This window comes from Rattus norvegicus, chromosome 5, assembly GCF_021556685.1.
Source record: "Rattus norvegicus strain SHRSP/BbbUtx chromosome 5, alternate assembly SHRSP_T2T, whole genome shotgun sequence".
NCBI classification, from domain to species: domain Eukaryota; kingdom Metazoa; phylum Chordata; class Mammalia; order Rodentia; family Muridae; genus Rattus; species Rattus norvegicus.
Genome location: NC_141538.1, coordinates 61773370 through 61801151, shown reverse-complemented (window position 1 = coordinate 61801151; position 27782 = coordinate 61773370). Strand labels below are relative to the sequence as shown.

General features: G+C 44.5%; 1 protein-coding gene, 1 long non-coding RNA gene and 2 pseudogenes across 3 annotated transcripts in view; 2 read left to right on the top strand and 2 right to left on the bottom strand.

Moving 5' to 3' along the window:
• The window catches only part of Ubap1 (ubiquitin-associated protein 1), a 40362-nt gene extending 39031 nt beyond the window's left edge, over nucleotides 1-1331 (bottom strand). Inside the window, 1 exon segment of one of the 2 annotated variants that reach the window (NM_001012190.1) lies at nucleotides 1131-1331. The gene's annotated coding sequence lies outside the window, so the exon portion shown is untranslated. 2 annotated transcript variants of the gene reach the window in all.
• Nucleotides 1332-1435: 104 nt separating this feature from the next.
• Nucleotides 1436-27782, top strand: part of LOC120103061 (uncharacterized) — a 41298-nt gene continuing 14951 nt past the window's right edge. Inside the window, exon 1 of the long non-coding RNA XR_015620807.1 lies at nucleotides 1436-1530. This is a non-coding gene — a long non-coding RNA (uncharacterized LOC120103061). The remainder of the gene's footprint in view (nucleotides 1531-27782) is intronic.
• LOC148005755 (large ribosomal subunit protein uL23 pseudogene) lies at nucleotides 9390-9912 on the bottom strand (annotated as a pseudogene).
• Nucleotides 21577-22090, top strand: LOC148005754 (large ribosomal subunit protein eL27 pseudogene; annotated as a pseudogene).

The following is a 27782-nucleotide window of genomic DNA, read 5'->3' as shown; positions in this document are numbered from 1 at the left end:
AGCTTTTAGATTTCATATATATGAGTGTTTTGCCTGTGTAGTATATGTATATGCACCACATTCCTGCCTTGTACCAGAGGAGCATCAGAAGAAGGCATTGGTGTTAAGGATGACTGTGAGACACCATGTGGGTACTGAGAGTTGAACTTGGGTCCTCTGCAATAAGTGCTTTGAATTGCTTAACCATCTCTCCCGCCCCTAGGAAGACCTATTTATCAATGAAAACGAAATGCCTTGTTATACCATAAATTTAAAAAAACCTAACCTGAAGCACACACATTTATTCAAATTCCCAAATACTAACAATTACAACTGAGAAAACAAAGCACTTTATCTAAAAATTAGAACGGAATTTGAGTTTACAATACTCTATAATGTCTAAAAAGTATCAAAATCTTACTTCAGTTCAACACGAAATTGTTTTAAATAATTATATTTCTAAGCCTCAACTCAGAAAACAATTACACAAGGCAACAACACAAAGGTCAGGGATTGCTGGTCAAGAGCAAATGCTTGGCCTCAAAAGACTTGGGTTTGTTTCTAAGAGCCAGGTGTAGAGTCCAGGTAATCACTCCGAAGATTTAAAAAGAAAGAAAAATCTAGAGAAGACGACAGAGATGATAAAGCTACATATGACACAACGCCAAAGATATCCCCCCAAAGCAGTCACCCTTAGTCTGATTTCTCTCCCTCATCTCTCTGCCCAAATAACTAAATCCTCACATTCCAAGCTCGCCCTCAACTCCCCAGCACTCTACCTTCTTTACTAAATCTGGGTTCCTCTCCTGAACCTTTCTCTAGCTCCCACTGAGCTTTCACTTAAGCGAGAGATTTCTACTGAGCCAGTCTTCTGAAAGAATTAGTCCCCTTAATCCGAACTCATTCGCCCGCATCCCGTTTACCCTCCGCCCCTTCAACTCCGGTCCCGTCACTCTGACCCTTCGCCCAGAATCCGCCCCATTCGGTCGCCGTCCGGCTCCTTCTCCCTCCCGCCCCATTACTACAGTTCCTTTCATCTCTCCGGGCCCCTAGGCGCCGGGTCCCCAGCTTCCCCTCCCGGTCGCCCAGTACTGGCCCCTTCCCCCAACTCCGCCCCTCTCTCCCCCTCCCCCAGAGACAGGCCCCCTCACCTGAATGCCGCTGCCGTCCCGAAAAGCTGAAAGGTGCTGGCGCCGCCCGGCCTCCCGGGCTCAGTCTCCGCTGGGCTCCCGCTGCCCCTAGGGAGAGCGAACACCACCTCTTCCAACTCTACCCGCCCCGAACCAGACCGTCACCGTAGCCACCGCCAGTACCACAGCCGCCATGTTGAAGGCCTACTTCCCTCCTCCTTCCCTTTGGCGCTCCGCCCCTTTAGGCGTCTGACATCATGGCGCCGCGCCCCACCCGCCCGGACCAATGGGAGGAGCTGACAGTGACGTAACTAAATCTCTCTTCCAGAGCTGAAGGGTTCCTGCAACCTGGAGCTTCCGTACTGAAATGACAACCCTGTGGACCCCAAGGGAAAGAAGAAAGGAAGGGGTCACTGAGAGGGTAAGACTCAGGGTTAGAGGCCGGGCCAAAGCGAGGACACACCCAAAGCCTTAGCGGTGAATAAGAAGCTCTTTGGAAATTAGAACCTCTCAGACTCGTGGACCAGCCTCACACTCTTTGGTCTCACTTTCTCCATTTATTTTGGGGTTTTGTTGTTCTTCAGACCAGGTCTCATATATCCTAGACCCAAGTTTATAAATAAATTGGTTGGGGGTTGGGGATTTAGCTCAGTGGTAGAGCGCTTGCCTAGCAAGCGCAAGGCCCTGGGTTCGGTCCCCAGCTTCGAAAAAAAGAAAAAATAAATAAATAAATAAATTGGTTAACCAGTAACTATAAATGTCTCTTCAATTTTAACATCCAGTGCATTCAAAACAGAAATGCAATCGAAGCCTTCATGCTTGCTTTGGAGAAAACAGTTATACCTCTATGTACATAAAGCATGATACGCTTCCATGTCTGCTTTTCCAGCCTTGTTTGTCTCCAGAATTTAAGTAGCAGACAAGATGGTATTTGAGCTTTGAAGGATGAGGAGGCTCTAATTCTGGGTACAGCGGAGCGGGGGGGGTGGGGGGTGGGGGGTTCTGTTATCCGTATTTAGCTGATAGATCTGTGGAAGGCCAGTGAGCAGAAGGGAATTCTTTTTTTTTTTTTTTTTTTTGGTTCTTTTTTTCGGAGCTGGGGACCGAACCCAGGGCCTTGCGCTTCCGAGGTAAGCGCTCTACCACTGAGCTAAATCCCCAGCCCCAGAAGGGAATTCTTGAAAATGAAAGTGGCCTTAGTAAGTGGATGCCTCACACAGGGGACTTCTGCATTGAGTAAGACACTGCACTAAAGTGAAAGCGGTGAACACTGGGGAGTAGGGGTAAACTTGAGCAACTTCAGGAGAGCTCTTCACCACAGTGCTGCAACATAGAAAGGAAATGGTCAGGTTTTCCGGCTCGCTCTCTCTCTCTCTCTGTCTCTGTCTCTGTCTCTGTCTCTGTCTCTGTCTCTCTGTCTCTCTCAGTGTGTGTGTCTGTCTGTCTGTGTGTGTGTCTGTCTTTGTCTCTCTTGTTTGAAACAGGGTCTTGTGTAATCTATACTGACCTCGAACTTGCAGTCTTTAGTACTGGCTGTCCTGGGACTCACAGAGATCAGCCCATCTCTGCCTCCAGAGTGCTGGGATCAAGAGTTGCACAACCACACCTGGTTTAACCTAGGCTCTTACAGCTCTCTTATTAACAGAAACAGCAATTTCCTGGAGCACAAGAGAATAGCATATCCCAGCATTTGAGAGGCTAAGGCAGGAGGATCCATTTATCCTCAGCTGTATACTGAGATATCAAGGCCAGCCTGAGCTACAGCTACCCTACCCCTGCCATAAATAAATAAAATAGGGCTGATAGTACAGCTCAGTGATATAGCCCATCAGTGTTAGGCCAAAAGACTTAAGTTCAGCCAGCCAAACTGACCTTAAAATGCTGGCAAAACAATTAATTAATTAATAGTTAATTAAATAATAACTTTCTAAACAGACATGGAGAGAATATTAGCTTGGGAATCAGAAATGAGGTAAGATACACATATGTAATATATTGGTACTCTTTTTTTAAAGATTTTGCTTATTATATTTAAGTACACTGTAGCTGTCTTCAGACACACCAGAAGAGGGTATCAGATCTCATTACAGATGATTGTGAGCCACCATGTGGTTGCTGGGATTTGAACTCAGGACCTCTGGAAGAGCAGTCAGTGCTCTTAACCACTGAGACATCTCTCCAGCCCGTATATTGGTACTCTTAAACAAATACTTTATCTCACTCAACAAAACAGTACTTTTTGTAAAAGCAAATAAATACTTTAGTGCTAGGGTACAGATAATACATAGATGCAAAAGCACTCAGAAAGTTGAGTGACACAAGAGAACCAAGCCAATGTCTTTCATCTTAGCACTTGGGAGACAGAAGCAGTCAGATCTCTGTGAGCTCAAGGACCAGCCAGGGCCACAAAAGAAAGAAGAGAAAAAGAAAAGTTGAGGCTAGAAGATTGTGAATCCCAGGCCAGCCTACCTGGGCTATATGGTGAGACCCTGCCTTTACAAAAAGTAAACAAGGGCTGCAGAGATGGTCCTCTTGCAGGCTGGAGAGATGGCTCAGAGGTTAAGGGAACTGACTGCTCTTCCAGAGGTCCTGAGTTCAAATCCCAGCAACCACATGGTAGCTCACAACCATCTATAATGAAATCTGGTGTCCTCTGGCCTGCAGGCATATATGCAGGGAGAAAGCTGTACGATGTATACATAATAAATAAATATTGGAAAACCTACTTCCCAGTACCCAGCATGGGTGGCTCACAACTACCTATAATTCAGCACCATCAGGATCTGATACCCTGGCCTCTACAGGCACCTCCACTAGCGTGTATACACAGAGATGTTGCAGGATATTTGATGATACTGTGAACCCAGAGATTTTTGTGTTATTTACTCATTGTGCTGTGACTCAGCCCTTAGTGTACACCTTTAATCCCTCTGGCCGGAATACAGACACACCCTCAGTACAGACCGTAAATCCCAAACAATGAAGGTAAAGTTGGTTTATAGAAGGAAGCACCCATGTTTGAAAGTGATGTCTAATTGAGTGGCAGAGAAAAAACTGACAGAACAGGATCTGCCCAACTCTCACAAGAAAAGAGAGGAAATGGAAGCTACATAGGGGCAGTGCTGAGAGAGAGGGAGGAAGGAGAGAGAGGCAGTTTTACCTGGAGAGTTTTGCAGAGACAGGTTGCAGAGAGAACAAGCTAGACACAGGTGAAGACAGAACCAGAATAAGGAGCCAGAAGATTGGAACATACTGCCAAAGTTAGTATGAGGCCAAGCAGAGACATTTATTGAGAAAGCAGACTGAATCAGTCAGCTTGGAGAGGAGTTCGAGCCAGAACAGCTGAGTTGAATCAGTCAGCCAGAGCTCAGAAAGAACTAGAAAATGTGAGCGTATTCAGCAGTGAGTCTCAGAGGCTAAAAACATTCTAGGTCTACGTTAGATTGTACAGAGGCTAGAAGCTCCCAGGACAATGCTTGGGTTAGCAGACAGAGACAGTAAGCCTCTGAGACAATTACATCAGGTGAATAAGTTACTATTACACACAGACACACACATAATTTAAAACTAATAATAATAAGTCTTTTTTTAAAAACAAGAAAACAATCCCCACTTTGGCAGGACATATATTGAAGTTGGAATGATACAGAAATTAGTGTGGTTCTTGGGCAGGGATGTCAGGTGAGTTCATGAAGCACTCCTTCCAATAATTTTTCATTAATACAAGTACTGTTCAGGGGCTGGAGAAATGGCTGAACCATTAAGAACATTACCTTGCTGCTCTTTCAGAAGACCCAAGTTTGGTTCCCAGCATCCACATCCACAGATAACTCCACTTCCAGGGAATTTAACACCCTCTTCCCAACTCCATGGGCACCCACACATGCATGATGCATACAGACAAGTAAACATACCTTGATACATGTAAATAAAAACAAACATTAAAGATTTAATTAAAAAACAAATAAAACCCCATGATGTATAATACTGAACATCCTTTCTGGAAACTTTATTTGTCCCTCTAATCTTGTTTCCTTATTAAGGGGAAAAAACACAAACTTTCATACTCAGAAAGTTAAAGAATTGTATACACATATATACATATGTGTGGGTATATATTATATATGTACACATATATTTGAGATAGTTTCTCTATATATTTTATGATACATAGTGGCCTTAAACTCACTAGATAGTGTAAACTGTCTTTAAATGCTCAAATACTAAGATTAAGGTGTGTGCTTCTATATATACTCTGCCAACAATCCATGCTGATCATTGAACCCAGAACGCCATGGGCTGGCTGACCCGGGAACCTTTGATGGCTGCCATACTCTTCCCGGGATAGACTCAATGAATGGGAAATTATATTGACTACAATTGCTAAGTCGGGCATGATGGTGCCCATATAATCCTGACGTTCCAGAACAAATGTAATACAATGAGTTGAAGGTACACACACACACACACACACACACACACACACACACACACACACAGAGAGGCATGTGTGTGGGTACACTGAAAGCTCACCCCAGGAATGCACTTATCTTTGCTTTCTAAGTGAGTGCTGGGCATTATGGGTAGATGTCATCTCCCCCTGACTTTTATGGTTTTTACATGGATTCTGGGGATCCTCCTATTTGTGCATCAAGGCTTTACCCGCTGAGCTACCTCTTCAACCCTGGAAATTAGTAATCTTTAGGGAGTTACGGTGACAAGCATACAGTGGCAGTTATCTATGCTAGACGGCTAAGCCATAGACAGTGGAGACAGTGCATTTTGCCTGTCCCTTTAAACATTTCATATGCCTCGTGAGAGTCTGCTTCTGCGCAGGGCAAGGACAGGGATCCTGTTGAATCTGCCCAGCCCTGTGTGAGTCACTGCGGGAGTTCACACCTGGAAACTGACGCATATGGATTACTTCCTGAAATGTAAAGAGGTATTTGGTTTACTAGGAAAATGCCTCCAGTCCCTCACACGTCCTACACCATTGAAAAAATCCCTTAGACAGGATCTCATATAACCCAGGCTGGCTTTAGACTCATATGTAGCTGAAGATGGCCTTGAACTCTTGATCTCCCAGCCTTCCCTCCTAAGTACAGGGTTACTGGTGTCTCCCAATAAAGATGCTTTCCCATTCCAAAAGAATAAATGTATACATTTTTTTAAAATCTAAAATGTTTAAAAGAAAGTTAAGAAATTTGTATTTGAATCTTGAAATAGGAAGAACTTGTGTATATTAGTCAAGGTTCTCCAAGGTCACAGAACCTACAGAATATCTTTATAGACAGTTGAAAGACCCTTCAACTATCTATATAGAAAGGGAGCTGAGAAGTCTCATTACAAGCTGACTGCAGACTGGTGACCCTGGAATGCCAGTAGCTTAGCCCTGTCCAAATCCAAAGACCTCAGAACTAGGAAAAGCAACTTTCAGTAAGGCAGAAAGCCTTAGTACCAAAGGAAGGGGCCTGACTTTTGAATCATCTATGTTATTATTGGCAAGATGGGTGTGCCATCGCATGAGTGCTGTATCAAAGACCAAAGCTGGTTCTCCTTCTTCCTCCTTCCCTCAGGTTCCAGGAATCCCTAGCACTGATTAAACCAGGATGTGCTGGGCTTGAGAGATGACTTGGTAGTTTAAGAATACATTCTGCTTTTCCAAGCATTTGTCAAGAGAAAAGAAGTAAGAAACAAAGAAAATGGGCTGGAGAGATGGCTCAGTGGTTAAGAGCACTGACTGCTCTTCCAGAGGTCCTAAGTTCAAATCCCAGCAACCACATGGTGGCTCACAACCATCTGTAATGGGACTGATGCCCTCTTCTGGTGCATCTGACAACAGCCACAGTGTACAGTATAATAAGTAAATAAGTAAATGAATACTTTTTAAAAAAGAGAAACAAGCCAAACAATTAGTTATCTTGGTTACTCCTTAATCTAGACCAGTTAACTCTTAAAGTAAACCATTATACGTTAGGGATATATCTCAGAGGTAGAGTGCCCACTTGTCATGTTCAAAAGGTCCTGGCTTGTACTAGGGGGAAAAAAGACATTGTCTAGTCACGAATTCTGAATTCAGAAGCCAAACTTTATGATGCTAAGATACTTAATACATAAGGGTAAAAGAAAAACTGTAGGAAGTGTGGTCTATTGGCATATGGCAATTAACATATTGGTATATGTTATCTTAGCATTCAGGAAGATGAGGCAGGAGGTTTGCCATGAGCTTAAAGCCAACTTGAACTATGTAGTGATTTTGAGGCCTGCTTAAGCTATCATGGGAGACCCAATCTCAAAAAATGAATATATATATACATATATATACATATACATATATATATATATCACATACACACATACACACACACACATGCACACACGCACACACACACACGGAAGGTAATACATGAAAACATAATTACAATAAGAAGAAATAATCTCAGAGGTTCTAGGAGAAGGCCAGCCACAAGGCTACAGCAGCCATGTTGCCACTGAACTGCAGACCTCTGTCCTTGCTTTCTTTTTCTTTTTCTTTTTTTTTTCTTTTCTTTTTCTTCTTTTAGTTTTTAAAGACAGGTTTTCAGGGTTGGGGATTTAGCTCAGCGGTAGAGCGCTTGCCTAGCAAGCGCAAGGCCCTGGGTTCGGTCCCCAGCTCCGAAAAAAAGAAAAGAAAAGAAAAAAAAAATAAAGACAGGTTTTCACTGTGTAGCTCTGGCTGTCCTAGAACTCACTCTGTAGACCAGGCTGGCCTGGAACTCCCAGAGAAGTCTTGGGTAGAAAATAACAACAGAGAAAAGGGTTTCCTAGGACTCAGTGGCACAGGCCTCCACCTTTAGTCCCAGCAGTCAGAAGGCAGAGCCCAGTGGGTCTGTAAACTCAATACCAACTTGGTCTAGACAAATGATTTCCAGGTCATCCAGAGCTGCATGGTGAGATTCTGTCTCAAACAAACAGAAAACCCAACCAAACCAACAAAGAAAGTGCTCCCACACCAAAGCTTAGAAAGTTAGAGTGGGATTCCTGGAGAAAACTCAACAAGTGTCCATTTCCTATCAAGAAATATCTTATGGGGGGTTGGGGATTTAGCTCAGTGGTAGAGCGCTTGCCTAGGAAGCGCAAGGCCCTGGGTTCGGACCCCAGCTCCGAAAAAAAAGAACCAAAAAAAAAAAAAAAAAAGAAAAAAGAAAGAAATATCTTATGGGAGCTCGAGAGATGGCTCAGAGGTTAAGAGCACTGACTGCTCTTCCAGGGGTCCTGAGTTCAATTCCCAGCAGCCACATGGTGGCTCACGACCATCTGTAATGGAATCCAATGACCTCTTTGGTGTGTCTGAAGACAGCGGCAGTGTAACTCATATACATAGAATAAAATAAATTTTTAAAAAAGTAATTAAGGGGACTAGAGCAATGGCTCAGTGATTAAGAGCACTGGCTGCTCTTCCGGAAGTCATGAGTTCAATTCCCAGCAACCATGTGGTGCCTCATAACCATCTCTAGGGGGATCTGATGCCCTCTTCAGGCAGGCAGAAGCATATGCAGCAGAGCACGCGTACATTAAATAAATAAAATGCTAAAAAAAAAAAAAAAAAAAAAAAGTAATTAAAAACAAGGCTGAGGGGTTGGGGATTTGGCTCAGTGGTAGAGCGCTTGCCTAGGAAGCGCAAGGCCCTGGGTTCGGTCCCCAGCTCCAAAAAAAAAAAAAGAAAGTTCTAGGCCATGTTCGGCATATCTAGCAGATTGCTGAAGTTGCAAGGCTCAATGGCTGAAAAACAAGGCTGAGGATGTAGCCCAGAGGTGGGGCACTTGCCTAGTCTGTGAAAAGTCCTGGGCACCACACACAAAACCTTATCTTGTGGATAAAGGCAGAAATCAATGGTACCCTGAAGGAATTAAAAGATGAAATATGGCTGACTGCGGTGATGCACACCTCTAATCCCAGCACTCAGGAGGCAGAGGTACTTGGACTTCTGAATTATAGGCCAGCCTGGTCTATATAACAAGTTCCAGGATAGCCAGAGCTACAAGATAAGACCCTGTCTCAAAACCAAAACAAACAAGACAGAGTGGCCTCAGTAGTAAAGCTCAGTCGCTGAGTGCATGCTTACAACACACAAAGCCTAGGGTTAATACTAAAAAGTAAGTATAATGTGATTTATTTATATAATTTATGTATGCCGTCACAATAGGTAGGCTAGAATTTGTTGTGTAGACCAGGCTGGCCTTGAACTCACAAGGGTCTACCTGCCTCTTCCTCCCAAGGGCTGAGATTAAGTTTGTTTCACCACACCCAGCTTCTTGTTTTATTTATATTTTTTTACGGTGGAAAAAAAGTGTATATTTAGAATTAACCACCTGGACTCACTTTAGATGATCCCACTCTTGTTGGCAACATCTAGAGCATCATAGTCAGGAGCCAAGCGAACACACACCTTCTTCTCTCCGTCAGGGTATTGATTTTGGCCACATCAATGTCATAGAGTTTCTTCACGGCCTGTTTGATCTGGCCTTGACATCCACAATGAACACCAGCGTGTTGACTGACTCAGTGGTCAGTGGGAATTTGATGACAGCATAGTGGTCAAGCTCGTTTCTCCTGAGTGCACCCTTTCCAGGATATTTTGGCTGCCTCCGGAGCCTCAGTCTTGGGCCGGCGGAAGGTGGGTAACGTTCGGATTTCCTTCTTTTGTGGCTGTGGACGCCTTTCAGCACCGCCTTCTTAGCTTTCAAGGCCTTCGCTTTGGCTTCAGGTCTGGGAGAGGCAGGAGCTTCCTTCTTCGCTTTCGGCGCCATCTTGGCGAAAAAGGTTGCCCAGCCTCTTTGTTTTATTTTGTAATTTTGTCTGTTTTGTCTGTTTGCTTTATTTATTTGTATGTGTGCTCGTGTGTGTGTGTGTGTGTGTGTGTGTGTGTGTGTGTGTGTGTGTGTGTGTGTGCGCGCTCACACAAACACACACACAAGTTTGTATAAGCACATGTGAAAGTCAGAGGACAACTTGCCGGAGTTGGTCTCTCCTTCCACCTTGGGTCCTGGGAATCAAACTTGGATCGTCTGACAAGCTTAGCAATAAGTGTCTTTAACCACTAGGCTGTCTATCTAGCCCTTATTTAATGTTTTAACCTTTATTGTTATTTTCTTTTTTCTTTTTGGCTGCATGTCTGTGCACCATGTACGTGCAGTCCCTGTGGATACCAATAGAGGGCGTCAGATCCCCTGGAACTAGTTGTCCGCTCTCATGTGGGTTCTGAGATTCAAACCCAGGTCCTCTGAAGAGCAGCTGGTGCTCTTGACAGCTGAGCCATCATACATGTAGGCCTATACCATGTATAAACATGCAACTGAAGACCAGAAGAGGACATTAGATCCCATAGAATTGGAGTTACAGGTGGTTGTTGGCCATCATGTGGGTGCTGGGAGTAGAACCTAAGTTCTGTGGAAGAGCAGCCAACACTGAGTATCTTCCCAGCCCCTCAGTCTGCTTTCTTTTTTTTTTCTTTTTTTTTTTTTTTTGGTTCTTTTTTTCGGAGCTGGGGACTGAACCCAGGGCCCTGCGCTTCCTAGGTAAGCGCTCTACCACTGAGCTAAATCCCCAGCCCCCTCAGTCTGCTTTCTTATAGCACCTAGGACCAGAACTGCCCACAATGAGCTGGGCCTTCCCACATTAAGCATCAATCACGAAAATCCACCACAGGCTTGGCCTCAGCCCAATCTGGTAGGAACATTTTCTCAGTCGAAATGAAGTGTAATCCCAGAACTTGAAAGGTAGAGGCACAGGGATCAGAAACTCAAGGTTTTCTTTGGCTATAGGGATACATAGCAAGTTTGAAGCCTGCTTGGGCTACATGGAGCACTGTCTCAAAAACGAAAAACAGGGTGGAGAGATGACTCAGCAATTAAGAGTGCTTGCTGCTCTCCCTGAGGACCCAGGTTCGGTTTCCTGAACCAGTGTCAACCAGTGTCATGCAGTTTACAACTGCCTGTAAATCTAGTTGAAGGGAATCCAACGCCCTTTTCTGACCTCCACGGATACCCCTTCTCTCTCTCTCTCTCTCTCTCTCTCTCTCTCTCTCTCTCTCTCACACACACACACACACACACACACACACACACACATACACACAGAGCGGGTGCTAGGGATATAGCTCAGCTGGTAGAGTGTCACAGAACCCTGGGTTTCAGTTGCTAGCACTGTCATAAGCTCAGTGCACTGGCCACCTGCCTGTAATCCCAGCACTCTGAGGTAGAGGCAGGAGGATCAGGAGTTCCAGGCCATCTTCAGCTACATAGCGATTTTGGAGTCAACCTAAGCTATAAGACGCTCTGCTGGGAAGAAGGAAGGAAAAGAAGACAGAGTATCCTGATGCACCCCACTCCTATTATGGGTACAAGTCCTTGCCCCTCAAGCCTGAGGATCTGAGTTTGTTCCCTGTATCACATGGTGGAAGGGAAGTTGACTCTGAAAGCTGTCTTCTGACCTTCACCCGTGGGTTGCTGCGTGTTTATGCCGATATATACAATAATGATAAATTTTTAAGAAGGACTGGACTAGGGCACTTGCTAGCACATATATGGACATAGGTTCCATCCCCAGCATTGCAAAATAAATAAAATAAAAAACAGCACAGCTGTGGTGGCACTCAATCCTAGCACTCAGGAGGCAGAAGCAAGCAGGCCTCTTCGTGGCCAGTCTGGTCTATGTAATGAGTTTCAGGACAGCCAGAACTACAGGATAAGACCCTGTCTCAAAAACCAGAAATATGATATTTTAAAATAAATAAACCAAGAACTCTTGAGGTTGATACTTGGGATAAATCGATTCCAACCATTTCCTATCACTGTTTTACTCTGAGGAGGATTAAAGTAACAGAAGTCAAGTGTGTGCGGCTGGCCTAGCAGGCATATAACACTAGCCAGGGCAGTTGGACATCGTTTCCTTGCTTGTTTGGTTGTTTGTTTTGGCATCTTAGTAACAGGGCATCTTGACTGACACTTCCATAATTACAGTGTTCAGAAAGAGAGCTAACACATGCCTGGAATCCCAGCACTGGTGACTTCAGTGCCAGCCTGGGATATATAGATAATGAGTTCAAGACCAGCCTGAGCCACATAGATAGTGAGTTTACAGATGCATAGTGCTGCGTGCTGGGGCACTGGCTCGACAGTTACAGGCACTGCCTGCTCTTCCAGGGTAACCTGGTTCGCTTTCCTAGCAGCCATATGTCAGCTTACAACTGTCCTTTATTCCAGATGATGTACCTCCCACTTTTGACCTCCATGGGCATCAGGCACGCCCATGGTGCATATTCATCTCTGTGGGTAAAACATTCATACACATAAAATAAAAAGAAATATATTTTTTAAAAGGCATATAGTAAAACTCCACATTTAAAAATGCAGACAGAGAAGGATTGTTTCCTGAAAAGAAAAATCAGGACTGGACAGTGGGGGTACACACCTTTAGTCCCAGCACTTGGGAGGGAGAGGCAGGCAGATCTCTGAGTTCGGGCAGCCTGGTCTACAGAGTGAGTTCCAGGACAGCCAGGGCTACAAGGAAACACCCTGTCTCAAAAAAAATTTTTTGAAGTATATTAGTAGAAAAAAAGTAATTAAGTTTTGAGAACCAGCAAAGAAAATCAGTCACTTTGATAATAACAGCATATGCTTGAGACGATACACACACACAGAGATTTCCACATGCTCCTCACAGTGACCCCTATAGTAGGGATTACTAACCTTGAGAAAAGCTCAGAGAGATTTGTAACTTTCCTGGCCACTAGGCAGCATGGATGGTAAAGGAAGAAAAACAAAAACCAAACCTGGGATTGGAGCAGTGGCTCAGCAGGTAAGAGCATTGGCTGCTCTTCTGAAGGACCTAGGTTCAATTCACATCACCAACAAATGTCTGTAACTTCAGTTCCAGGGGATCCATCACCTGCTTCTGGCCTCATAGACATCACACACACACACACACACACACACACACACACACACACACACACACGGTACACAGATACACAGGCAAAACACTCATACTCACAAAATAATAAATTAAATTTTGTTTGTTTTCAATACATTCCAACCACAGTTTCCCTCTCTCCACTCCTCCCAGTTCCCACTCTCTACTTCTCCTCTCCCCCAGATCCACTCCTCCATTTCCCTTCAGAAAGAAGCAGGCCTCCCAGGGATGTCAAGCGAACACGGCATAACAGGTTACAATAAGACTAGGCAGGAACTCTCATACCAAGGCTGGGCCAGGCAACCCAGTAGGAGGAAAAGGGTCCCAAGAGTCATTGAAAGTGTCTGAGACTCAGCTTTCAAATGAGCCCATACGGTATCATGTAACGTTATGTATCCGTTATAAAACAAACTTGATTGTATGTTTGTTCCATTACAAGGGATTGAACCCGTGCCCCTGTGCCTACTAGGGCAAATCAGCTGTTTCTCCTACACACCCTTTCGAGGAGAGGGAGGCTTAGCCCCTTAGGTGTGGTTGATGGTTAAGTGTCTCTCCAGTCCTTCAGTCCTGTCTAGAAGATGGGAGAGAGTGCCGAACATTCCACACATGTCATCATGGCTTTGTCTTTCTGGGGTTCAGCACTCATTCTCTAGCTCACCTCATTAAAACAAGAAGTACGCCCCCTTTTCCCCTCGTCATTCCCTTTTGTCCTTTTCCCACAAATAAATCTCTCTCCTGTGGAAACATAAAAACAAAACAAAACAAAAAAACCCAACAACAACAACAAAACCCAAAAAAACAAGAAGTACTCCTCCCTCCCAACTCTGTGTCTGAACTCTAAGTGTTCTGGAGCTGTCTGTCTGGTGAAATGGCTCAGAAGTTAAGAGAACCAGACTGGTTCCCAGGACACTCAGTCAATGGCCTATCAGTCCAGTTGCAGAACAGTCCACTCCTTATTATGACCGGGGTGGGCTCCCACACACACACACAAAGCACATATGTGCATAAATAAAAATAAGATGTAAAAAGAAAAAAAAGTTCTGTAGTATGTAATAGCAAATGCCTGGAATCCTATCGCTTGGGAAATAGTCAGGGAGATCACTTATGAGTGCACAGACAGCCTGGTCTGACATTCCAGTCAGCCAGCCATGACTACAAAACCAGGTCAGCCAGCCATGACTACAAAACAGGAGCTTGTCTTGGGGGGGGGGGGCTCAGGGGGAGGCAGATTCCATGTCAATAACCGAGACCAAGACTTTTTGGCTCTATGGTGGCATAAAAACAACAAATGTTCACCAGAAAGCCCCCCCTTAGAGCCAGGCATGGTGGCATATTGTAGTCCCAGCACTTGGGAGACTTGGGCAGGAACATATTGAGTTCAAGGGCAACCTAAGCTATATAGCAAAACCCTGACCCCACCTCCCAAGAAACCAGAAAAACTACCAAAGAGGGTCTGAAGGGCTCAGTGGTTAAGAACACTTGTTGTTCTTGCAGAGAACATGGGTTTAATTCCCAGTGCCTACATGGAGGCTCACTATATTCTGGAACTCACTTGATGTGCATCTAACCCACACCTACACTCTTTTAACTAAAACAGGAAGTGGGGGCTGGAGAGATGGCTCAGCAGTTAAGAGCACCCGACTGCTCTTCCAGAGGTCATGAGTTCAATTCCCAGCAACCACATGGTGGCTCACAACCATCTGTAAAGAGATCCAATGCCCTCTTCCGGTGTATCTGAAGACAGCCACAGTGTACTTATATATAATAAATGAATAAACCTTAAAAAAAAAAAAAGAAAAAGAAAACAGGAAGGGAAAGAGGTAGAGATTGGAAGAGGGAAGGAGGGAAGAGGGATAATACTTCGACTTCGGATCTTTTGCTGAGTACTTGTGATACTAGGTACAATCATCTGTTGTAGTTCTGGCACAGTGGCAGGGAGCTACAGTTCCCAGTCAGCCACATGACCAAGGAACAAACAACTGAAACATTGTGCAGGGTGGCATAGCTAAGGTTCTCAGATTCAGTTCATGAGTCTTGGGGGAAAGTGCCTTTCCCGTCTGAGTCATCTCTTACCAGGCCCTTTTGTTTTGTTTTGATATAGTTTCATGTAGCATAGGTTGGTTTCACATTAGATACATACCAAAGGATAACTTGTAACTCCTTTGTTTTGTTTTTTTTAAGGATTTATGTATTATATACAGGTACACTATAGCTGTCTTCAAACACACCAGAAGAGGGCATCAGATCCCATTACAGATGGTTGTGAGCCACTATGTGGTTGCTGGGATTTGAACTCAGGACCTCTGGAAGAGCAGTCAGTGCTCTTAACCACTGAGCCATGTCTCCAGCCCTGTTTTGTTTTGTTTTGTTTTGTTTTGTTTTAAGAACAAATTTCTATAGTTATTTTTAAGTTATTTTTAGATTCACTTATTTTATTATTTGGGAGGCATAAATGTCTTGCCTTCATGTAATGTTTATGCACCATATAAATCCCTGGTGCCCAAAGAAATAAGAAGAGAGCATTGGATCCTCTGGGACTGAGGTTACATATGATTGTGAGCTATCATCTGGGTGCTGGGAATCAAACTGGGATACTCTATGTCTTAGTCAGGGTTTCTACTCCTGCACAAACATCACGACCAAGAAGCAGGTTGGGGAGGAAAGGGTTTATTCAGCTCACACTTCCACATTGCTGTTCATCACCAAAGGAAGTCAGGACTGGAACTCAAGCAGGTCAGGAAGCAGGAGCTGATGCAGAGGCCATGGAGGGGTGTTACTTACTGGCTTGCTTCCCCTGGCTTGCTCAGTTTGCTTTCTTATAGAACCCGAGACCACCAACCCAGGGACGGCACCACACACAAGGGGCTGGGTCCCACCTTGATCACTAGTTAGAAAATGTCTTACAGCTGGATCTCATGGAGACATTTCCTCAACTGAGGTTCCTTTCTCTGAGATAACTTCAGCTTGTGTCAAGTTGACACACAAAATCAGCCACCCTGTGGTTGCTGGGATTTGAACTCAGGACCTCTAGAAGAGCAGTCAGTCCTCTTAACCACTGAACCATCTCTCCAGCCTTGTTTTTTTTTTTTTTTAAGAACCAATTTCTATAGTTATTTTTAAGCTTTTTTAGATTCATTTATTTTATTATTTGGGGGGCATAAATGTCTTGCCTTCATGTAATGTGTATGCACCATATAAGTTCCTGGTGCCCAAAGAAATAAGAAGAGAGCATTGGATCCTCTGGGACTGAGGTTACATATGGTTGGGAGCTGCTATCTGGGAATCAAACCGGAACACTCTGTAAGAGCAGCAAGTGCTTTTAACCACTGAGCCATCTCTCCAGACCTGACCTGTTGTAAAAATATAAAAAATTTAAAAAGTAGGGTTGTCTTTTTTCTCTGCTAGGTCCGGCACTGTGGTGCCCCAAGATATCTGTTGGCTATCTTAATTCTCAGTCAGCAAAGCTTCTCACCCGCTCTGCTCCATCCTCTATCCCACTGCCGAAGGCCTCTCTCTGAGCCTGGCAGCAATCTCTCTACCTATCTAGTTCCCAAGAGGTTTCCATGCCAGAAACACATCCCAACTCCGTGGTGGCCCAGATCAGCTGCCCCACACTCCATTACACTTAAATCTACACATGGAAGACCATACTGGGGTTGGGGATTTAGCTCAGTGGTAGAGCGCTTGCCTAGCAAGTGCAAGGCCCTGGGTTTGGTCCCCAGCTCCAAAAAACAAAAAACAAAAAAAACTAGGAAAGACCATACTACACAATAACCTTTGACCCAATTGGTAAGATATAATTGCCCACCTAAACATACAAAAGCTAGTACCATTCATCCCTTAAGAACATTAATATATGGCAGCTTGCTATTTTTGTAACTTGGTGATTTGGTTGAACACAATAAAGTACAGTAGTAACTGAAAAAAAAAAAAAAAGAACATTAATAACGGGGTTGGGGATTTAGCTCAGTGGTAGAGCGCTTGCCTAGCAAGTGCAAGGCCCTGGGTTCGGTCCCCAGCTCCGAAAAAAGAAAAGGAAAAAAAAAAAAAAAAGAACATTAATAGCAACCTGTAAATGCACAGAGCGGAATCTTAAAGTCACCTGTCATGGCTTCTCTCCCTCTCCCTCTTATCTCTATCACAACACTGACCCCTGGTACCCTTGAGCCTCCAGCTCCTACCTCACAGCCATGGTACCTCATGCCAGTGTTGACATTCTTAAATGCACTTTCTTTGTTTTGGGTTTTGTTTTTTTGGGGGGTCTTTTTTGGGGGGGTATTTTGGTTTGTTTATTTTTGGTTTTGTTTTTCTTTTTTTTTTAAGATTTATTTATTTTATGTATGTGATACACTGTTGCTCTCTTCACTAGAAGAAGTGTCAGATCTCATTACAGATGGTTGTGAGCCACCATGTGGTTGCTGGGAATTGAACTCAGAACCTTTGGAAGAGCAGTCAATGCTCTTAACCACTGAGCCATCCCTCCAGCCCTGGTTTTGGTTTTCAAGATAGGGTTTCTTCTGTGTAGATTTGGCCATCCTGGAGCTCACTCTGTAAAGCAGGCTGGCCTTGAACTCAGATTTACCTCTCTTTGCCTCCCAGGTCCTAGGATTAAAGGCATGTACCACCACGGCTCAGTTTAAATGTACTTTTGATCTTGTTTTCAATTTATAATGGATTTATCTGGAGGGAGTGTATGTCTCCATGTATATTTCTCACTCAACATGTTAATTACACAAAATAGAAGATTAAACTATTCCTCAGTTTCCAAATCTATACAAAGAACTTAGGTTTTCAGAGTGCCTGGGGTCCCAAGGCTCCCCTGGAAGTGAGTGGCTTCCTGTGTCACGTATTTTCTTGTCTTTGATTGGGAAGAGCAGAAAAGGTGGTGCGTTAAATAAAATATATCATATCGGGCTGGAGAGACGGCTCAGTGGTTAAGAATACTGACTGCTGGGGTTGGGGATTTGGCTCAGTGGTAGAGCGCTTGCCTAGCAACCGCAAGGCCCTGGGTTCGGTCCCCAGCTCCGGAAAAAAAAAAAAAAAGAATACTGACTGCTCTTCCACAGAGGTCCTGAGTTCAAATCCCAGCAACCACATGGTGGCTCACAATCATCTGTAATGGGATCTGATGCCTTCTTCTGGAGTGTGTCTGAAGACAGCTATAGTGTACTTGTATACAATACATAAATCTTTAAAAAAAATCATATCAACAAATTTATTTTATAATCTAGTAAGATATCACACCGGTTGCATTAGCTCTTCGAGAGGCTGAGGTGGGAAGACTGTTTGAGCCTAGGAGTTTGAGCCAGCCTGGGCAATATGAAGAAAGCCATTGTACTAAAACCAAAACAAAACTGAAAGTTGTGGTGCACGTCTGCAATTCCAATGCCCAAGAAGCAGAAGGAGGATGATCAGGAGCTCACGGCCAGGTTGGGCTACATATTATTTCAAACCCAAAACCAAAACTTACAATGTACAAGAAAAAAAATAATTTTCTGAAGCAATCTCGCAATGTTTTTCTGGAACTCCTGGGCTTAGGGGACCAGAGGTGCAATGCTAGCTAGCTAGCTGATTTTTATAAATATATTTATTTTCAAAATACATACATAACACAACAAATACTATATAAGTATATGAGTATATGCTTACAATAAATAGATGTTATTTATGCATTATCTATTTTCGTATGTGTGTGGACATGACCAGGGGACAACTTGTGGAAACCTCTTCTCCCCTTTCACCCCATAGGTTGCAGGGATTGAGTTCAGGTCAGGGTTGGCTGTAAGTTCCCTTTGTCCACTGGACCATTTTACCAGCCCTAGCAGTTCTCTTAATAATTCACAAAGTAGACGGGCAGTGTTATTATCTATAATTCCCATAACAAAAACAGGTTTAGAGAATGGAGTTTTTGCTTGGTGTCATTTTCTCTGTAGCATAGGCAGACCTTGGCCAACAGCATTGGCTTTCTAACCCAAGTTGAACCCTAACTCTAAAACCCCATCGATGACACCCCACTACATGCTATTCTACCCCGACCCTGGGGTGAAAGGACAGTTGTCTTGGAAGAAAGATGGATTGGTGTCTCTTGCCTATATAAATGAAGGTGTTAGATTTGCTTATCTCTGGAGGTCCCCCTGCCTCTCTGATTTCTATGTAAAAGGCCTAGAGCCGAGTTCTGTGTGGCCTGGGAACACAGCTCAGTGGTAGAGAGCCTGCCTAGCATGCACCAGGGCTTAAGTTCAAGCCTCACCTACTGAACTTTGCCCCCAGCTGGCTGTGAACTTTGGACTGAGATGTGTGCCTTATTCCAGTGCTCAGAGAACTCTGTGTGCCTGGAGGGGAGGAGGGTTAGGCTGCAGATCTGCATTGAAATGGCTGGCTAGAGGGAACAGTAAGACACATGCAGGAATGTTGATGAGAAAGACCCTTTCAAACAACCCTCTTCCTGTTTGTGCTCTTCCTCTCTAGCTGCTTTTTTCTTACTCGTATTCTAGAGGGTGAGCAAGAGTAGAGGAAAGTGAGAGGAAAACCGCACTCAAGGACAATAAAATAAAATATGTGGTAGTTTCAGTCAGTGCTCTTGTCCTTGCCAACACCTCTAGTGCAGCACGTGCTAGTAAAATAATAAACTGAGGAGAACTCAGCTTTCTGCATGATTTTTCACCCCAGAGAATGAATTTTATTCAGGTCAACACACTGTAAGTCTACCAGAGTTCTTTAGTAACTTCTACTTAAACATAACAAAAATATCCCCAAGCTTACCCTATGACTCAGCCTTGAGCCTCAGTCAGGTCTGAGGAGAAGAGATAAAAGTGCAGAAGTCTCCTTGGGAGGAAAACTGCCTCACCCATCAGCCATGACAGCTTTCCACACAGATACGTCTCCTGGCTGTTGGTTGCTAGCCAAGGATGGCTGACGCCAAGTGGTCCTCTGATGATCTCCAGACCCTAGGGTATCAGGGATCCCATTGTAGGTGGGAAGGTCTAGAATTCCCTCCCCCATCCCACGTTCTCTAACACCAGGGACCCCATAGCCAGATGGAAGGAAGAAGAAAGAAGGCATGGCAGGGCAGCGTGTGGTTCCCTGGACAGAGCAGGACTCCATCAAAGCAGGGTACAGATGGCCTTCCGAGTAATTAGAAAATTAAATCCATAGCAATGTAATTCTCAAACAGCTGTACTGTGAGTGGAGGGAGAGAAGGGAAAGAGCTTTGAAAGAAAGGAAGGAAGGGAGGAGGAGTGAGGGAGAAAGAAAATGCACGGCCTGAATCACTAGGTCTGATTGCTTGGGCAAAGGACTGCAACTTGACGTTCTTTCCCACAAATACTATAGCATCCCATTGCCTTCCTCCACAATTTTCTGAATTAGTTTCATTTTTTTTGTCTGTCTCTTCCTACAACTCCACTCTTGCTAAGCTGACCTGTATAATAAGGATAATTGATTGAAGAATACATTCTCTCTCTGTCTCTGTCTCTCTGTCTCTCTGTTTCTCTGTCTCTGTGTGTCTCTCTCTCTGTGTGTGTGTGTGTGTGTGTGTGTGTGTGTGTGTGTGTGTGTGTGTGTGACTTTAATACACTTGAGACAGAGCCTTGCTTTGTAGCCTTGGTTGGCCTGGAATTCTGTAATCCTCCTGCCTCAGCCTCCCAAGTGCTGAGATTTGGGTAGTCACAGCCATGATAAAGTAGAAATTTTCTCTTACAGGTTTCTTCTAATTCAACTGAGTTCTCATTAGTAGTTAAAAAATTAACTGGGTGTGGTGGTGCATATCTTTAATCTCTGCATTCAGGATGAGGAAGTTGAGATAGACTGACCTCTGAGTTGGAGGCTACATTAGAAACTGTATCTTGAAAAACAAACAAAACAAAAATGTTTAAACTGGGTATGGTGGTGAACACCTTAGTCCAGCACTCAGGAGACAGAGCAGGCAGATCTGGTCTGAATAGTGAGTTCCAGGACAGCCATGACTATGTAGAGAGACCCTATCTCAAAAAAAAAAAAAAAAAAACAGAAAGCAAACAAAACATTTGGAAAATTATACAAGGCTGTGGATTTGGTCTAATGCTACTTATGTTAATATGGTCCCCAAAATTACATGGGAATCCACATGTCTGCATATGAGATGATGAGGGGCCCTGCCCCCAGTTGGTTTTGATTGGTAAATAAAGTGGCCAGCACTCAATGGCTGGGCAGGGAGAAGGACTTTGGGAGTCCCCAGGCAAAGGACAGAAAGAGCAGGAAGGAAATTGCTGCCATGCGGGGGAAGGAGTAGCTGCCATGCCTGAGAAGGCAGGACAGAGAGACAGGACAGAGAGACAGCCAACATGTAACAGCAGGGGAAGATCAGCCCGAGCCCCCCAACCCCCTACACATACACACTGGTCTAGGCTAACAACAATGAAATATAGATTTTAGTAAGTAATAACTCAAGAATATCGGAGGGGAGATGTTAGCCACGTGAAGGTGTGGGAGTGGCCCAGCCATTGTTTAAGGCATATTAAAATAGAAAGCTCTGGCTTTCTGCTGGGTGACTGCCAGCTGCTTTCTGTTGAAATGCAAGTTCATGAAACCTGGGAAAGTAGTGCTGGTCCTAGTTGGACGCTACTCCAGACGAAAAGCTGTCATCATGAAGAGCATTGATGATGGTCCCTCAGACCTCCCTCACAGCCACACCCTGGTGGCTGGAATTGACCAGTATCCCTGAAAAGTGACTGCTTCCATGGGCAAGAAAATCTCCAAGCAATCCAAGATGGAGTCCTTTGTGAAAGTTTATAACTACAACCTCCCCATGCCCACAAGGTACTGTGTGGATATCCCCTTCGACAAAACTGTTGTCAACAAGGATGTATTCAGAGACACAAGTTGAAACACAAGGCCAAGGTCAAGTTTGAGGAGCGATACAAGACAGGAAAGAACAAATGGTGTGTTCCAGAAGCTTCGCTTTTAGATATATTTTTGCCTTGGTCATTAAAAATTAAAAAATAAAGCTGCATGTGTGCATGCGTGTGCATGCATGCGTGGGCGCATCCCTGTGTGCATCTTTCATTCAGGAATGCAGAACATTGAGGTGGGTAGCAAGGACCGGTCGATTAAAAAAGAGATTAATTGGCAACTGCAACAACACAAGTTTGTGAGCTTTAGGTCAACCTGGATTACATAGTAAGTTCAAAAAGTTGGAGAACTATTAGACAACATACCCAATAGCTTTAACACTTGACCTACAAACCTGAGATAATGATTACTTGATTACTGTTGGATTTTGATTCAATCAAGTTAGTTGTGAGTAATAGAATGGCCAGCAGTGGCTCGCACATTTAATCCCAGCACTTGGGAAGCAAAGGCAGGCCAATGTTTTGAGTTCAAGGCCAGCCTGGTCTACAGAGTGAATTCCAGGACAGCCAGGTTTACACAGAAAAACTGTCTTAAAAAGAAGCAATCCTGGGGGTTGGGGATTTAGCTCAGTAGTAGAGTGCTTGCCTGGCAAGCGCAAGGCCCTGGGTTCTGTCCCCAGCTCTGAAAAAAAGAAAAAGAAAAAAAAAAAAAACCAATCCTCCCCCCAATCCCCAACATACACATGTCTCTAATTAGCTCTAAAGAGACACTCATATTGATAAATATAGATGGAGCATTGTGGGGGAGGGGTTTCTTGGTGTGTGTCTAGGCTAGCCAAGACCTCTTGATTTCCCTCAAAGTGTTAGAGTACAGGTGTGCCCCATAACCTCAGCTATTCTGAAGTTTCTAGTGTCAGACCAACCCCTTGGCACTGGCACTGGTTGTGGACAAAGAGGCTTAGTAGTAGGTTAGCCTCTTGCTGCTTTTTTTTTAAAGATTTATTCATTTATTATATAAGTACACTGTGGCTGTCTTCAGATACACCAGAAGAGGGCATTGGATCTCTTTACAGATGGTTGTGAGCCAACATGTGGTTGCTGGGAATTGAACTCAGTACCTCTGGAAGAGTAGTCCGGTGCTCTTAACCGCTCAGCCATCTCTCCAGCCCTTTTGCTGCTTATATTCTAATGTTAATCCTGGTTCCTCAACAGCTAGTTGCCCTAGAGATGAGAGTACACTCAGACCCAAGTGACCTTTGTGACCTTGCCGTCAAGCTGTTTCTGATTGGTGAATAAAGATGTCCACAGCCAATAGCTGGGCAAAAGAGACATAGGTAGGTTTTAGGGTTCCCAGGTCTGGGGGGGTTGGAGGAGAACCACAAGAGAAGAAAGAAGGTGAGGAGGAAGAAGAGATCACTGTGTGTTAGGAGTCAAGAAAACGTGGCCCTGAGGGCTGACCAATTGGAGTCGAGATGAAACAAAGTAATAACTCAGGGTTATCCATAGGAAATAGATTTTTTTTTTTTTTTGGTTCTTTTTTTCCGGAGCTGGGGACTGAACCCAGGGCCTTGTGCTTCCTAGGTAAGCGCTCTACCACAGGAAATAGATTTTAATAGCATAGTGGGTAGATATCTGCACAGCCCCTGTGCTGATTAAGGCTTATTTGTAAATATAGAGGTTGTATGTGTCTTTTATCCAGGAACTAAATGGTCAAAGGCAGGAAAGAATCCACAGATTGGGATTAAGAATTTCTACAACAAGGGATTATGAGGGCCAGAGGGACATAAGGCCTTAACACGTGGCTTATGCCTAGGACAACTGCTTGCTTTGTGGTGGGCCATTTCTAGTATTGATCCCACCATGACAGACAACTGTATCCCTGAACCAGGGTTGGGGTGGGGGAAGGGTTGAGCAACTATTTGTTTTTCGTCCTGCCTCTGTCCTTTTTCCACTGGCTTTTGTGTTGCCTGATCTCCAAGGCTCAAGATTCCCCTTTGCTGAATGGCAGTGACAATTTTTCTTTCTGGGGAGTTTTAGAAAGGCTCAAGCCAGACACTGCTGTGTGATGGCTTTGCTTTGCTTTTGTTTTTGATTTTGATTTTGATTTTCAAGACAGGTGTAGGAATAAATCAAGACTTTATTCCTAGCACTTGGGAAACAGAGCCAGGTGAATTTTTGTGAGTTGGAGGCCATCCTGGTCTACATAGCAAGCTCCCTAACAGCCAGACTACATAAAAACCATGCCTGTAGGGGTTGGGGATTTAGCTCAGTGGTAGAGCGCTTGCCTAGGAAGCACAAGGCCCTGGGCTCGGTCCCCAGCTCCGAAAAAAAGAACCAAAAAAAAAAAAAAAAACAAACCATGCCTGTAAATACATATATACATACATACAGACATACATACATACATTATACATACATAGGAGAAAGAAAGAACTGAACGTGATTTACCCATCTTCTCTCCAATCACTGTTTTGCATTTTATAACAGAACTGGTAATCAAATTTTATCCTAGATTCTTAGCCCAACAAAAAGAAACGAAACAGGGACTCGGAACTGACCTCAGAAGGCACCAAAAAGATCATGAACAGAAACAGATTTAAATCTGTTAAGGACCATTTAAAAACTCGAGGACCATGCTCACCAGTTCACTGAGGGCAGGCCTGCATTCACAAGGCAAATAGACACTAGAGAGGCGAGGTGGTTTGAATGGAAATGGCCCCCATATGCCCATAGAGAACGGCACTATTGGGAGGCATGGCCTCGTGGAGGAAGTGTGTCACCGGAGGTGGGCTTTGCCGTCTCAGATGCTCAAGCCAGGCCCAGTGCTTCACTCTTCCTGCTGCTTGTTGATCTGGATGTACAACTCTCAGCCTCCACTCTAGCACCATGTCTGCCTAATGTGCTGCTGTACTGGATAATGGACTGAACCTCTGAACTGTAAACCCCGGGTCAATGACTGCTTATAAGAGTTGCCATGGGAGTTGGGGATTTAGCTCAGTGGTAGAGCGCTTGCCTAGCAAGCACAAGGCCCTGGGTTCGGTCCCCAGCTCCAAAAAAAAGAAAAGAAAAAAAGAAAGAAAGAAAAGAGTTGCCATGGTCATGGTGTCTCTTCACAGCCATAGAAACCCTGGGACAGAGGTTTCCTTTTCTGTTGTTGTGGAGAACTTTATAAAGACCCAGGGGTCTTTAAAAAGGGCCAACTGAATCATCTATGGTGATGCTGAGTTAGCAATCAACCTGTGCCAAGGCAGGAACAACAACAACAACAACAACAAAAGCCACTGCACTGGTGTGGTGGTCAGAGAACAACTGTCAGGAGTCAGTCACCTCCTTCCCTTGTAGGTTCCGGGGACCCAAATCAAGTCCTCAGTCTTCCCTGGTTAGTTTTTGTTATTGTTCTGGTCATCTGGAAAGAAGGCACCTCAGTTGAGAAAATAAGTGAGCCACACTGGCCTGTAGGATGTTTCTTGATTAATGACTGACGTGAGAGGGCTTGGGGCTGGAGAGATGGCTCAGCGGTTAAGAGCACATACTGTTCTTGCAGAGAACCTGAGCTCGGTTCCCAGCACCATGTCAGGCAGCTTGCAAACTGCCTCTAACTCCAGCTCCAGGGGGTCTGACGGCCATCTGTCACCCTGCTACACAAACACTGAATAAGCATCAGCTTTTTTTTTTTTTTTTTTTTTGGTTCTTTTTTTCGGAGCTGGGGACCGAACCCAGGGCCTTGCGCTTCCTAGGTAAGCGCTCTACCACTGAGCTAAATCCCCAGCCCCAAGCATCAGCTTTTTAAAAAAAATGGTTTTGGGGGTTGGGGATTTAGCTCAGTGGTAGAGCGCTTGCCTAGCAAGTGCAAGGCCCTGGGTTCGGTCCCCAGCTCCGGAAAAAAAAAAAAAAAAGAAAAAAAAAAAAGAAAAGAAAAGAAAAAAGAAAAGAAAAAAAATGGTTTTGTTTTTGTTTTCAGAGATGGGGTTTCTCTGTAGCTCTGTCAATCCTAGAACTCACTCTGTAGACTAGGCTGGCCTCAAACTCAGAGATCTGCCTGCCTCTGCCTCCTAAGTGCTGGGATTAAAGGCACGCACCACCATCAAAAGGCTAAGTGACAAAATTCAAACAAAGGTGGGGGCTCAGCCCACTGCCAGCAGTGTCACCTCTGAAGAAGTCAGGTTGAGCAAGCCCTGGGGTGCAAGCCAGAGAGCTGTGTTCCTCTGTGGTGCCTGTTTCAGTCCCCGCCTCTGAGTTCTTCCCGTGAGTGCTTGCCCTAACTTCCTTAATGATGTACTGCGATTTAAACTTGTAACCACAATAAATCCTTTCTTCCATGAGCTGCTTTTTGTCCTGGTGTTTATTTCCACAGAAACAAGGTAGGGCACCTGGCAAGGTGTACCACAGAGCCATCTCTCTAGGCCCTGTTCCCTTTGAGCAGGCGGGGGAGGATGCTGGTTTGGTAGTATCCTGACCTCTTCCCCCTACCCCCCCCACCCTCACTCTTTTGTCATAGGTCTCCTGTAGCCTCATCGACTGGCTCCAGACTTACCTTGTGTGTCCTTGGATTCCTGACCCTCTTGCCTTTACCTTCTGAGTGCTGGGATTCCAGGCATTCGCCATCACAACAGCTTTTTGTTTTTTTCTAAGGCCTGGAGGTCCAGCTGTTCTATCACATCTTTGAACACTTCTACACCCTCCAAAGAATTCCTTTTTTCCATATTGCACTGACCACAGTCAGGTCCTGTTACTTATGATCCGATCATAATACCCTACCCTCAACTAAACTAACTTTGGCATGTGGATTAATTTGAACTGGAGACAGATGAAAATTCACAGACACAGGAGGAAATCATGTTTGAGCTTCCCTGAGCCTCTCAGTAGCTGGGGTTACAGTCAGGGGTCAGCACTGATACACTCTTTCTGGAAAACAGTTGGCTTAATCAATCTTAAAATATTTACAACCATTGGCTTAGTTACTGGGACTCTGGTCCTGGACTAGAAGCACAGCTCAGCTACAGCCAAGCTCATGCAGTATGAATACTCACAGTTATGCAAATGTACTGTGTGTGCGAGGACAGAGACAGCACCGCTAAGAGATAGGTCATAGGAAAAAGGTCATGGGAATTATTTCCAAAGCAGTTCTGTCCTCAAAGGAAAGATGAAGATTTTACTGGGGATTCTGTGCCTAGTCAATGTAGGAAAAGTACTGTCGGTAGGCACAGTCTTGAACATGCTTAGTTTTGAAAAGAAAATTATACGAATTCTAGGTTTAAAAATATAAAATTAAAAGAGTTAGCCCCAAAAGCCACAAACTCAGGGCTAAGCCCTGCCGCCAGGAATAGCAGGCCATAAAGATAAAGAAAAGGAATGCAAGAACCAGCTCAGGCTATCGAGGACTGACCCATAAACCATCCAAAGACGTCCCCCCAGCTTACTCAGAGTCATACTTTAACCAGATGTCCTCCAGACCCTGATAAGCCCCTACTTGTGCTTTTCAGCCATTGTGTCCTGCAGAGAGCATTCCAAGAAACCGGGCAGCCCAAGCCTAACCAGAGGTGTTTCAAATACAAATGCTCCATCAGTTTTGACAAACGTTTAAAAATAATGAGGACCTGAAGACCCTACCCTTCTCCTGATTTAGTAGCTCTGTTCCAGGAACCAGGGGGCCATAAAACCTTCTGGCGTCCCCTTATCTCCTGGAGCCATAAAACAATCTTGTAACTTGTGGTACATTCCCCTTTGACATCCCCCATCCCCTGGTGCTCACAGCCTCTGCCTTTAAATACTCTTTTTCCCAGCCTCTCGGGGTCGACACCTCTGTCTCCTGCGTGGGATATGTGTCGGCCCGGAGATCTCTGTAATAGGTCTCCGTAATAAACCTCGCCTTTGCTTATTACATCCAAAATGG